At 42.5% G+C, this 12820-nt stretch overlaps 1 long non-coding RNA gene across 1 annotated transcript; it reads left to right on the forward strand.

Moving 5' to 3' along the window:
* The first annotated feature begins 385 nt into the window (after positions 1-385).
* LOC127987920 (uncharacterized) lies at positions 386-2581 on the forward strand. The gene is made up of 2 exons (XR_008161470.1): positions 386-1019; positions 1113-2581. It is a non-coding gene; the product is annotated as an uncharacterized LOC127987920 (long non-coding RNA).
* Positions 2582-12820: the final 10239 nt, after the last annotated feature.

The following is a 12820-nucleotide window of genomic DNA, read 5'->3' on the forward strand; positions in this document are numbered from 1 at the left end:
GTGCATCTTCTTTTCTTCTGGAGCATCAGTGAACGTTTGAACCTTTTTTAATAGTTGTGTTTGAGTCCCTCAATTGTCCTCAGTGTGAAAACAAAAAAGATCTCAAAATCATACAGTCACTGCTGGAAAGGGTTCAAAAATGCAAAGATGCTGGGAAACTGAAGAATCTGCAGGACCTTAAAGATTTTTCTGAAGAACAGTTCTCAGTTTAACTGTTCAGAACAAACAAGGGACTCATGCACAAACATCACAAAACAAAGACAGTCGAGGATCATCAGGTAACAGCACACAGTATTAAGAACCAAGGGTTCCCAAACTTTTGAATGGCGTTATTTTTTATCATTTCAGGGTTTTTTTTATTTTGTTTGTGGACTATATGCAAACATGTTTTATGTACAATATCTTACTTAGGACAGTACTAAAAAAATAAAAATAACATGCATTTAGTATGATCTCTCTTATTTTTTGAAAATTATTCACATTTTCACAGATTCTGCAAGGGGTTCCAAAACTTTTGCATGCCACTGTATTGTCCAAAGCCTATTTGAAGTGAGTGGGTTACCATCAGGTTTAGGTTTCCTGAACAATGAAAGCTAAGACACCGTTTAAGTTAACTTTAGACCTTTTGTCCAATACAGTTAACCACATTAGAAAGCGACCGTATCTTTCCAAATTGTCGCAAGTATAGTACAGTGTAGGAATGTTCAGCGAATGTGCCATGTTAAAGAGCTTATGGTTAGGTGATTCATCACTTCTATCTCTTATCACCAATCATTGGATTCATAGTCTTAATTCATAATCTTGTTGATTGAGCTTAATTGATTCAATGATTTCAATCTTTGAGTGGGAATATCAGTTGCTTCCATTGATGTTAACTCACCATATTTTTCTCTTTTTACAGTGGTTGGATTGCCACAGTGATGTTTTTCGGCACAAATGTAGTCTCGGCTATATTCATGCTCATCTGTACTCTGCTCTTTACCATAGATACAGTTCTAATGGTGTTCATTCTTATCAAGGTATGATTTGCGCATATATATACACACACCCCACCCTTAATGAGTAAACCCTTAAACCAAAATGAAAGTGACAACAGTTTTGTTTCCTAAAAGGTTCATCGACTGTATCGCGGTGGAGGAGGCAGTTTTCAGCAGGCTCAGGAAGAATGGAGCACTGGGGTGTGGAAAAGCGCCCCTGTGAGGCAAGCTGGATTCAATGCCATCTCTGAAACCGGCCCCAGCCTGCCCCAGTATCCAGCCGCAGTGCCCAGTTACCCAGAGAGCGGGCCCTGGTGATACCTCTTCTGATCTACAGATGGGGCCAGAGCACTACTTACTGCTTGTCTTAACATTAAAGGGCACATTGAAGTGGGACCCCAAGAAAACACTTCGGCCAGATCACAAACTTGTGAATATTTCCATTGTTTTTGAACAATGTAGCAAAAAGATCTTATGTTAAATCACTCCTTAAAGAATGAGCATAAACCTAATTATTTTTTTTTTTTTTTTGCCTTAAAATAATCAATTTTATGTGAATGACGATCTAAAATGTGTCAAACCACTTTCCTGGGTGCAAATTCTGCTAAAACGCTAATAACCAAGCCAAATCAGCAAACTGCTCCTTTAAAAACTCTCTCAACACATACTACTCTCAAACAGATGGCAAAATGGTGGACCGTAAACAGCAAAAAAATTACGCTTTACATTTACGAATTCATCTCAATTCATCTTAGCCTTGATTTTTCTTAGCATTGTTTGAGAAAGAAATCAAAATATTTGCATATCAAATCACTGAACTGTGTAGAATACAAATGCAGATTGCATCACGTACAATCACATTAGTGTTTCAGGGAAAGTGAATTTTAAAAGAGTAAAAAGCATGTCAGAATTTCTTTTCTCAAACATGGCAGCTTTTCTATTTACTTCATGAAATTAGCTCTCACATTTCCACATCAATTCACTTCAAACTTTGGTTAATTATTCCCTCACTTTTAAGACTCACAAGCATGTCTTTGTAAATAGTATGATTTGCATGACACCTTTTGTATATTGCTACTAAGCATTGCAGATTTTATAAGATCTATGACAGAGAATGTTTCTTGCAAACATATTGTGCCTGCTTTCTTTTCTGTTCAAAGCTTTCCACATCTTCTAAATGAAGACCGCCTTAATTGTTCATGCAAATGAAGCATGTGTGAACCAATATCTTTCGAGTTTCCCTTAAGTGCTACAACTTAATTGGTCGATGTGGCTACATCCTCTGCTATTTTTAATACTGGCTTCTGAGTATGTATTACTTTGCAATTATTTCTGGTTTTACTACAGTAATCATTGTGCTTCGTATTGGAGCATTGTGATTACAAATGCGTTGGGAAGGGGGCACTCATTATGAACATGTGACTTAATCTTTTTTACTTCTCATTTAAAATCTCCCTCTACCGAGCCAAAGGAGGCTGAGTTTAAAATGTTCCATGACTGGCCTTGTGTAGCCAAAGTATTTAACAGTCCTGTATCTAAACTGTGACCACAATGACTCTCTAACTAACTTTATTTCAATAAAAACATTCCTTTTCAGACTGAAAGTTGCCTTTATTGTTGTCACTCCCTGGTGTCAATCCTACATACAGCACCTTTAAATGTTAATCAAATGATATAACATCTCGGTTACGTATGTAACCACGGTTCCCTGAATAGGGAACGAGATGCTGCGGTGACGTCACCGGCTATGGGAACACCCCTCGGTGTGACGAATGTCTGAAGCCCTATAGAGCCTTTTACAGTTGGTAAACAAGGTGACGTATTTGTGTGGGCGGGGCTTAGCTGGAGGCAGAAAGATTCCCCTCAACACTTGAACAAACGGTAGTTAGCGAGTTTTCTTAGCTTGTTTTTTTTAACAATGCCTGGAGAAAATCTGAATATATCTGCTTTATCTGAATATTTAAGGTCACTCACTGTCCGGGACCGCGATAGTTATTTGAAGAAATTAACTTTAACGGACGGAACCAGATTGGTCGACCCGTACACAATCACTCATTGGATGGACGATCTGACAGGATTAACGTTACCTCCGATTGAGTGGCCTGACATCTACACTTACCTGATAGAGAAACCGAGCGTATAAAACCTTAGACGCGTATAACTACGTACTGAATGGTCACGTACAAGACTTAAAATACAAAGATATAACAGACGAGTTTTGTGTTGTACGATCCGAAGTTCTGCCTAGCCAGCGCCAAGGACAGAAGACGACCATGTAACGTTATCAGGCTTGGGTCATTGTAAACAGAGAAAACAACTACATCTTGACGGCGAACTGCACTTGCATGGCTGGTTGTGTAGCTAATATCAGATTAGAAAGATCACATTTCATATTTAATTAAAATGGAAAAAGCACTTTTGTTGTTAACAGTTATGCTATCTAACATGATGTTGTGTTAGTGATGTTGTTGTGTTAGCTATGATATGAGATAAGCAACAAGATATCAATTAGTTTCATTTTTAAATTTCAAATTGCCTGTTCTCCATCGATTCTGGCAACCAACAACACAACAAGACGACATTTTAAGCTCCTTGTGTAGCCGAGCCTGTGTTGGTTTGTATTAGGCGCCTCCAGTGTTCCGTTTGTTTTGCCTCCAGCTAGCGCCATGACGTACCTGTGACGTCCGCGCAAAAGGGGTCTATACCATCCCGCCAATCCTATTGGCCAAATAGCGCTTGGCCCCGCCCTACGCATGCGTATGCATCGTATACCTGAGTGCCGTGCTATTTTGCTCAGATTTCATGAACTGAAGAAATGCTATCAAGGTACGGAACGGCCGGGACCGCAGCATCTCATTCCCTATTCAGGGAACCGTGGTTACATACGTAACCGAGATGTTCCTGTCATGACATACATTTGTTTTTTATTCGCTAGGACCATCTTGTGGCAGTTTGGTGTTATTACAAAGAAACTGATTATGGTAAACCATTTTCTTAGTGGTTGGTTTAGGTCATGTGACTCTTGGGTTAGAGGTTAACAAGGAAATAGCCGCTGTGTTCCAGTTTCTTTCTGTGCAGTGGGCCAACAAGTCATCTCTCTGTTTTCTTTACGTTTTTGTGCCTCAGAAAGGCTTTGCCTGTAAGTTTGTTATCTTTTTTCAGTGTTTGCATTAACGTGCATATAAATATTTGTAATTCATTAGTTTGAGTTTAAAAACGAACTATTCAACATTGATGGCAATTTGTTTATAATTACACTAAGAAGAACTGATTGTAGCCTTTTAATATGTGCTCAGAGAATATTTGTCAACAGCGGAAATTAATTTGTGTTTATTTAGAGAATATTTTGTAACAAGACATTTGTAATCTTTGTATATTTCAGTTTAACAAAAAAGAGAAAGAAGAGGAAAGAACACAACAGTAAAACTTTCAACTTTACTACTGCATCTGCGCTTTTCTGACTCCTGTTAGATATCTGTCAATGTTGCGTAGATGGAACACGCATCTAGGACAGAATAGTAAAAAGGCAACCGCTCAGTAGGTACTGAAGTTCAAGGAAAGCAAGCTTCAACTCCATCATTCCTCGTTCATCATCACGCCCTGTACTCCTAGACAGTATTAGCAATTCATGATGGCGGAGAAATCTACGGAGGCTGAGAAAGCTACGGAAGCTGAGAAAGCTATGGAGGCTGGGGAAGCTACAGAGCGAAGTCAAGCATTTGAAACCAGATCTATAGCTTCTGCTTCAACTAATAGATCTAGAAGCTCATCGGCTAGCACAGCTGCTTCCAGGGCTCGCGCTTAACTGGAAGTTGCACGGGCCAGGACTGAATTCCTTAAAAAAAGAATCAGAAATCTTGATTGAGAAAGCTCAACTGAAAGTTACAGAGGCATGCATGGAAGCGTCTCTGGCAGCTATAAAGCATGAAAGTGAGGTGGCAGCAGCAATTGCTGAGATGAAGGTTTTGGAGGCAGCAGCAGATAGTGAACTTGGAGAAAGGATTTCTGATGTGAGAGAAGTTTCTGATCGCACTCGTGATTACGTCATGAATCAGTCTCAACTGAGGTTATTGTCTCCAGCTGGAGATGAGCCATGTCAACTACCTCTAAAGCCCATTGTCCATGTGGTGAGGCCTGAGACACCTCCAAGGCATCATCGCTTAGCATCTTGGGATGTCAGAGATTCTTACAATAAACCTGATACTGAGAGTATAATGCAGCATCCTCAGAAGTCAGTGCAAACAACTAGTAAAAAATACCAAATTCCACCGTTCACATCTTCTCCATATAAGACAACACCACAAACATCGTTCAACAACGACACTAATGTGAGTGAGGTCGCCAGGTACTTAGCACGCCGAGAGCTTGTTAATTCAGGTCTCTTTAAGTTTGATGATCGTCCTGAGAACTATTGGGCGTGGAAGTCCTCTTTCATCAACGCAATTGAAGGTTTGCACCTGTCAGCTGCTGAGCAGTTATACCTTCTGTCTAAATGGTTGGTCTTCACATCATGTGCGAAGGATCAGAGCTGTGCACACAGGTTATCCAAACACAGGCTTGGGAAAAGCATGGGAGCGCTTGGAAGATTGCTATGGCTCTCCAGAGATTATTGAGAAATCCCTCTTTGACAGGATAGATAGCTTTCCAAAAATCAGCAACAAAGATGCGAAAAAGCTTAGAGAACTTGGAGATCTTCTACAGGAAGTGGAATCTGCGAAACATGAAGGCTACCTACCCGGACTTACTTATCTTGACACCGCACGTGGTGTTGCTCCCATCGTAGATAAGTTACCTTACAGTCTTCAGGAGAGGTGGATGGCTCAAGGTTCTCAGTACAAATCAGCACATCAAGTCGCCTTTCCTCCATTCTCATTCTTCTGTGATTTCATCTGCAGAGAGGCTCGAACACGCAACGATCCAAGTTTTGCTCTGTCTTCAGGAATCCATAGTGTGTTGAAACCAGAGCAGCAATTCAAGAGACAAATGAAAAGCTCAGTCTATACTCACAAGAAGGAAGTGTCAGCAGTGACTGTGAGTCAGACACACAGCTCAAACTATGAGTTGGATGATGTGGACAAGATCTGCCCGATTCATAAAAAGCCCCACCCTCTCAATCGTTGCAGAGGTTTTAGGATCAAACCTCTGGATGAGCGCAAGACTTTTCTAAAGGAGAAAGGTGTTTGCTACAGGTGCTGTGCAACAACCACTCATCTGGCCAGGGACTGTAAGGCAGCTATTAAATGTAAGGAATGTGGCAGTGATGCTCATATCGCAGCGCTTCATCCAGGACCACCGCCTTCAAACTTATTTGATCATGGCGGGGAGGGAGAGATAGACACGCCTCAACCTGCTATAACTTCCAAGTGTACAGAAGTCTGTGGTTACGGTGAATGTTCACGGTCATGCTCTAAGATTTGCCTGGCTAAGGTTTACCCAGAAGGCCACCCAGAAGGAGCAATCAAGCTTCATGTGATCCTGGATGACCAGAGCAATAGATCGCTCGCTAGAACCAAGTTCTTCGACTTGCTGCATGTCAAAAGAGAGAAGTCAACATATACTCTACGTACCTGTGCAGGTGTGACAGAGACTGTGGGAAGAAGAGCTACTTGTTTCATTATAGAGTCTTTAGATGGAGTAATGAAGGAGAAATTGCCAACGTTGATCGAATGCAACAATATGCCAGACGACAGAGCCGAGATACCAACACCTGATGCAGCACGTTGGCACACTCACCTAAAGCCCATCGCTCATTGCATTCCTCCTTTGGATCCAGAAGCCCAAATTCTTCTCCTTTTGGGTCGTGACATCCTTCAGTTTCATAAAGTACGGGAGCAACATAATGGTCCTAATAACGCACCCTACGCGCAAAGACTAGACCTAGGATGGGTCGTAGTCGGAGACATCTACTTAGGATCTGTCCACAGGTCTGCAGCACTTAGTGCTTACCGTACCCATGTACTTGATAATGGACATCCTTCTCTACTTCTTCCATGTCCCAACAAACTCAGCATCAGGGAGAAGTTTGACATCAAGCCTCCACCTGAGATATCTCTGGCGCACGGCACCTTCATCTTTGATGACTAAGCCATAGGAGATACCATCTTTGAGAGGACAAAGGAGGATAATAAAGTTGGATTGTCTATTGAAGACAGGCGTTTTTTTGGACATCATGGATAAAGAGATGTTCATGGACGAGAGCAATAGTTGGGTCGCACCACTCCCATTCAGAACACCTCGCCAATGACTCCCTAATAATAGAGAACAGGTATTTTCGACTCCAGCGCGCAAAAACAGGGCATCTGCTTGAACGATGTTCTTCTCTCTGGTCCTGACTTAAATAATAGCCTCTTGGGAGTCTTACTACATTTTAGAAGGGAGCTGGTAGCTGTAACTACAGACATCGAACAGATGTTTCACAGCTTCATTGTGAAAGAGGAAGATAGAGACTTCCTTCGTTTTCTCTGGTTCAAGGATAATGACACCAGCAAAGGGATTATTGAATACCGCATGAGGGTGCACGTGTTTGGTAATAGTCCATCCCCTGCTGTAGCCATTTATGGTCTTCGACGAGCAGCGGCTTATGGTGAGGAGGAATATGGTTCAGACGCCAGACACTTTGTAGAGAGAGAATTCTACGTCGATGATGGACTTTTGTCAACACCCACAGCTGCGGGAACAATCGATCTGTTGACACGAACAAAGAAAATGCTGGCCACTTCAAATTTAAAAATGCACAAGTTTGCTTCTAATAGCAAGGGAATAATGAATGCATTTCCGACCAAAGATCATGCGAAGGGACTCAAAGATAATAATAATAATAATAATATATTTTTATTTGTAAAGCACTTTTCATAGTTAAAAACAATCCCAAAGTACTACACATAAAGAAAATTAAAAACCGGAAAGAACACTTAAAAAATTAGCAAAAAGTAAAAAAAATTTGTAGACTTTTGCTAGGAATCCCAAAAAGGAGAGCGTTGCTGTAGTCCAGCCTGGAGGATACAAAAGCATGGACAAGTTTTTCCGCATCTGACAGACCAAGTGTGGGACGGAGTTTAGCAATGTTCCTGAGATGATAGAAGGAGATCTTACACAGATGTTGTATGTGGGCGACAAATGTGAGTTGAGCATCAAATCTTACTCCAAGGTTGGTGACTGTCGATGATAGTGGAATGTTTTGACCAGAGAAGGTGATGTGCGTTATAGGTGATGACTTGAGCTGGTGTGGTGTACCAACTAAAATAGCTTGTTTTGGAGCTATTTAGCTGTAGGAAGTTTGCCTTCATCCATGCCTCAATCTCCTCAAGACAGGAGCTCAGAGATGACAGAGTGGCTGTAGATGAAGTGAGGTTGGTTTTTATATATAGCTGAGTGTCATCGGCATAGCAATGCAATGATATTCCATGCCTGTTGATTATGTGGCCAAGGGGAAGAGTATAAATGGTGAACAGAATCGGGCCGAGAACCGACCCTTGTGGGACACCACAAGTGACTGTATGCTTCTGAGACTTTACACCTCCCAAGGAAACATACTCTGTTCTTCCAGACAGGTAGGACTGGAACCAGCTCAAAGCAGTGTCAGAGAGTCGGATAGAATGATGGAGACGCTGAAGGAGGATATTGTGATCAACCGTGTCAAAAGCTGGAGATAGATCCAGTAGGATGAGGAGCGATGGTGTGCCGGTATCAGCCGCCATCAACAGGTCATTTGTGACTCTGATCAGGGCTGTTTCAGAACTGTGAGCGGAACGGAAACCAGACTGAAATTTTTCAAAAAGGGAGTTTGAATTTAGATGATCCTGAAGATGGGCAGCAACAACTTTTTCTAGAACTTTGGACAAGAATGGAAGGTTGGAAATAGGCCTGTAGTTTGCAAGAACTTCAGGGTCTGAAGTGGGTTTTTTTAGAAGGGGTTTGCAGACTGCAGACTGGAACTTGACCAGTGTGTAGAGAATGGTTATTAAGGGACTAAGAGAACTGATGTGTGTTTTCCCCAAAGCTGTAGGAAAAGGGCCCAGCGTACAGGTGGAAGCTTTCATCCGGTTGATGATGTCCTCAACTTGTTGCTTAGAGATTTCAGGAAAACAACAGAGAGGTTGGATGGTCCCAGGCTGTGGGTCGGCGGTGGGGACAGACAGAGCAGGAGTGCTGGAAAGGAGAGAGCGGATTGTCTCAACTTTTTTCCTGAAAAAGGTGATGAAGCTGTTGCATTTCTCTTCTGATGTGTCATTGTGTGAAGTAGTTTGTGGCTTGATGAGATGATTTATTGTGGAGAAAAGCTGCTTGGAGTTTCCCTGATTTTCACTAATGATGTTTGAGTAGAACTGTGTCCATGCTTTTTTTAGTGACATTGAGTAGGCCTTCTGATGTTCTTGATAGGATATTTTGTGAACAGTAAGTCCAGTTTTTGAAACACGCCGCTCAAGTACACGCCCCGCTGTTTTCATTTTCCATAGTTCTAAAGTGAACCAGGGGGATGTATGAGAGAAAGTGACTATTCGTGTTTTTTCAGGTGCATGGAGGTCCAAAATACTGCTCAGAGTGCTATTATAAAAGTCCACTGATTCATTTACAGATGTGAAATTTGCTGATGGGATTTTCAGGAGGTCCAAAGCCAAAGTGTCTGGGTTGATATTTTTTATGTTTCTGAAATGGATTTGACATTTTGGTTTGATGTAATGAGAAAAGTTCACCTCCATTGAGATGACTTTGTGATCGGACACTCCAAGATCATATACCAGTAGATTTTCAATGGGGGCAGAGTCAGTAATGACCAGGTCAAGTGTATGTCCTCTGTTGTGTGTTGGGACATCAACATGCTGTTTGAGATTTAGACCATCCAATAGCTGTAAAAAATCAACTGCTGGATGACAGGAGGTGGTGTCAACGTGAATGTTCAAATCTCCAAGTATAACAATGTTAGCAGATGTGGTACAGAATGAAGTGAGAAATTCATTTATCTCTGACATAAAAGCTGGATTTTGCTTAGGAGGCCGGTAAATGAGAAGAATAGTCACAGTGAGAGGTGGTTTACATCTGAAGGCAAGGCATTCAAAAGTGGACTGTTCAGGCAGAGACAGCGGGGTGAGTTTTAAGTCACTGCGATGTAGTACTGCTAGGCCACCACCGTGACCCGAGTGGCGGTCTTTCTCCAAGTATTGATAACCAGGAGGACATGCTTCATTTAATGCAAAATATCCCTCTGGCTGATGCCAGGTCTCAGTAAGACACATGATATCAATATTCCTGTCCAATATGTGGCTGTGTATAAGACAAGATATATTTGTGAGAGACTGTGTGTTAAACAGTTCTATTTTGATGTTTGATGAGTAGTGTACTGTAGAGAACCAAGTAGACTGAAATCCACTCCACGTTTTACGTTCCGCTCCGTAGTGACGGGTCTTATGCAAGTAGACTTCCCAACTCTATTTGTTCCAGGTAGAGAGGCGTTCTGATGACGTAGATGCCATGCGACAATGCGCTCGCTTGACCAAAGTGATGGAATGGAGTCACCAGATTGAGAGAAAACAAACTTTCTACGGCAGCTTCTATGGATGTAGCTGGTGTTGGCTTTGAAGTTGAAGCTGTTTAATGGCTGGAATATATATTGGACTGATGTTATTCCTTAACCTTAAGCAGTTGTGGGATGGAGTACTTTAGCGTCATGTCGCTTTAAAGAGAAGATCCGAAGATTATCCAGCCGGTCGGCAAGTGGCTGCTCGCTAAGCCGGGGAGATGTTACCTTATCCAGCGAGGGCTAACTTGGCAGTGAAGTGTTGTCCGTTTAGACGCTATTGATGCTGGAGTCGATGAGTGATATCAAGACCACAGGGCCAGTAAGCAGTAATAAAAACTCTGATGCAACGGCTCAGGTACAGGCAGCACGAAAAAGATTGCCAGCAACAACAGGTATGATGCAAAAATCCATACATCCATATAATCCGAAAAAAAAACTACCTGGTAGATAGCAGATAGTGACTTTGTAGAAAGTAGGTTCTAGAGTGCAAAAAATGATACACAAAGATGTTTTCTTAAGGGAGAAGCGGCAACAGACAGTGCCAGCGTCCTCTCGCCTCCTATAATCTAAACTTGGAAGTTGACCCTACTCCCATCCAACGTAGTCTCTGACTTAGCTGGGATGTGAAGGGGGACACATTCACCTTTCATGTAACCGACATTAAGAAGCCCTTTGCTCGAAGAGGGATACTGGCTACTGTCAACAGTCTCTTCGACCCACTTTGGTTCGTTGCCCCTGTCATCATTGAAGGGAAATTCCTGCTACGAGAACTCTCAGATGAGACTTGTGCCTGGGATTCTCCCCTCCCTGAAGACAAGGAAGAAGCATGGAATGCATGGAGGAGATCCCTACAAGATCTCAAACAGCTGGAGATTCCTAGAACATATGTTTATACTACTCTCTCTACAGCTCTGAGGAAGGAACTCCACATTTTCTCTGATGCTTCTGTCAAAGCGATTGCAGCAGTGGCATATCTTCGTGTCATCAATGGTGAAGGTGCATGCCACACTGGGTTCGTATTGGGGAAGGCCAAATTAGCTCCGCAAGCTGCTCATACCATTCCCAGGCTGAAACTAGGAGCTGCGGTTTTAGCTGCAGAGATAGCAGAGATAATCACATACGAGCTGGACTTCACTTTAGATGCTGTGGAGTTTTACACGGATAGTAAAGTCATCCTGGGGTACATCTATAACCAGACAAGACGGTTCTATGTATACGTAGCCAACAGAGTGCAGCGTATCCATAGAGTGTAAAACCAAATGCAATGGCACTATGTGTCTACTAAGCATTACCCTGCAGATCATGCCACCCGCTCCGTTCCTGCAGCTCTGTTGGGCTCCACCACCTGGTTTACAGGACCTGCCTTCCTGTCGCAAATGGATCAGAATCTGTCTCTGGAGGAGAGGGAATTTGACCTCCTCGGGCCAGAGTTGGACACAGAAGTTCGTCCTCTTGCTACAACTGTATCCGATGATTTTCATCTTGAATGTCAATGATTCGAGCGATTCTCTTCTTGGAAGTCATTAGTCAGAGCCATAGCTTTTCTCATACATGTCGCCCAGACTTACAAGTCGTCTGATGATAGAGAAAGAGCCTGCAGCTCATGGCACTACTGTGCTAAGCTCGTACAGTGAAAGAGTTGTTACAAGCAGAGGAAGTTGTAATCAAGAGCGTTCAGAGGGAAGCTTACCAAGAAGAGCTCACCTGCATCGCCAAAAAAGATGACATCCCGAGGCACAGTGCTCTGAAAAAACTGAACCCTTACGTAGATAGTAGAGGTCTTCTCAGGATAGGAGATCGGCTTAAAAATGCAACTTTGGATCTCCAAGAGAAGTTTCCTTTGATTGTTCCAGGACGCAGTCATGCTGCGAAGCTACTTGTGGAGTATCACCATGATCGAGTCGAGCATCAGGGTCGTGTGTTTACTGAATCAGCTATCCGCAATGCAGGGTATTGGATTGTTGGTGTTAGGAAGCTTATCAACAGCATTGTACACAAGTGCATCGTATGCAACAAGCTTCGTGGGAAGGTAACTGAGCAGAAGATGGCGGACTTGCCCATCGATCGCCTGAGCACTGAACCTCCCTTCACGCACGTCTGTCTTGATGTTTTTGGACCTTGGACAGTTGTCGCAAGGCGCACGCGAGGAGGACAAGCTAAGAACAAAAGATGGGCTGTTCTTTTCACTTGTATGAGTATTTGTGCCATTCATATTGAGCTGATTGACAATATGGATTCATCCACCTTTATAAACGCCTTGAGAAGGTTTTTTGCTCTACAAGGTCCTGTCAAACAAATCCGGTCTGATTGAGGGACCAATTTTGTA

This window comes from Carassius gibelio, chromosome B22, assembly GCF_023724105.1.
Source record: "Carassius gibelio isolate Cgi1373 ecotype wild population from Czech Republic chromosome B22, carGib1.2-hapl.c, whole genome shotgun sequence".
In the NCBI taxonomy this organism is placed as follows: Eukaryota; Metazoa; Chordata; class Actinopteri; order Cypriniformes; family Cyprinidae; genus Carassius; species Carassius gibelio.